This window comes from Octodon degus, unplaced genomic scaffold, assembly GCF_000260255.1.
Source record: "Octodon degus isolate 3935 unplaced genomic scaffold, OctDeg1.0 scaffold00071, whole genome shotgun sequence".
NCBI classification, from domain to species: domain Eukaryota; kingdom Metazoa; phylum Chordata; class Mammalia; order Rodentia; family Octodontidae; genus Octodon; species Octodon degus.
Genome location: NW_004524647.1, coordinates 8517334 through 8518534, shown reverse-complemented (window position 1 = coordinate 8518534; position 1201 = coordinate 8517334).

Sequence of the window (1201 nt, the reverse complement as noted above, 5' to 3'; positions counted from 1 at the left end):
TAGGGGGTGGAGCCTCTTCGGCCATTTTGAATACAGTTACCCCCGCTGACACTGTGGCTACTAAACCGTATAGCAAAATTTACCCTGATTTGCCAAAGCCCCCAGAGCTTATAGCATGCTCTAATAACATTGACTGGGATGATCTAGTGCAACAAGCTGCTCAATATCACATTCCAGATTGTCCCCCACCTTTTCCCACTGCTCCACCTACGGTTTTCCCAGCTTTTGATTCCTAGGCAGAACTAAAGTCTAGGATACAATTCCTTAAGTCTCAGATCACTTTAGAAAAAGAACACCAAGACCTTATTATTCTTCTTAAAGAACTCTGACTAAAAAAAACTTGTCACCACAATCAGCCTGGTTCCTCCTGCATTCCTTCTACACCACCTACTGATGGCTTTGTCTCCCGGCCTACTGCCCGGCAAGATCATACTTCCATCTTAATTGATATGGATACACTGCCATCTGTTGGTGACTCTCAGAAATCTTCTGTTCGCCCTGGCTGACCCTCTGCCTTGTTAGATTTTGAGGCTTTTCCAATTTTTGAATCTACTGATGCCCAGGGACATTTGGTCTGCACCCACTCTGGTTTTGATTTTAAGGTTCTTAAAGAACTTAAAACTGCAGTGACCCAATATGGTGCTACTGCCCCCTATACTGTTGCCATTCTTTACTCTGTTGCTGATCTTTGGCTTTCGCCCAGTGATTGGCGTATGTTAGCTAGAGCCACGCTTTCGGGTGGTGACTTTCTCTTATGGCAATCAGAGTTTATTGAAAATTGCAGAGAAATGGCCAAGCGTAACCTACAGGCTGGGCAGCCTGATCAATTTTGACATGCTAACGGGGGAAGGATGTTATGCTTCTACCGAGGAGCAAATACGCCTTGATGCCGGAGCGTACGCTCAAATTCAGGCCGCTGCCTCTAAAGCTTGGAAAAAAACTGCCATCCAAGGACAATGCAAGTGCCTCTCTTACTAATCTTAAGCAGGGAGCTGATGAGCCTTTTGGCGATTTCGCCCACCACCTAAAGGTCAACTATATCTCACACTGTTTGGAAACCCTTGCGATTGCAAAGGCAGCATGTTTACAGATGTTCCATACTCTGGTGGTAAGATTGTTACTCAGCAGGTGAGTTGTGGACAAAAGACAGCATTCCTCACCCAATTTGCCTCCAGCTCAACCCAAGTTTGGAGATGTAAAG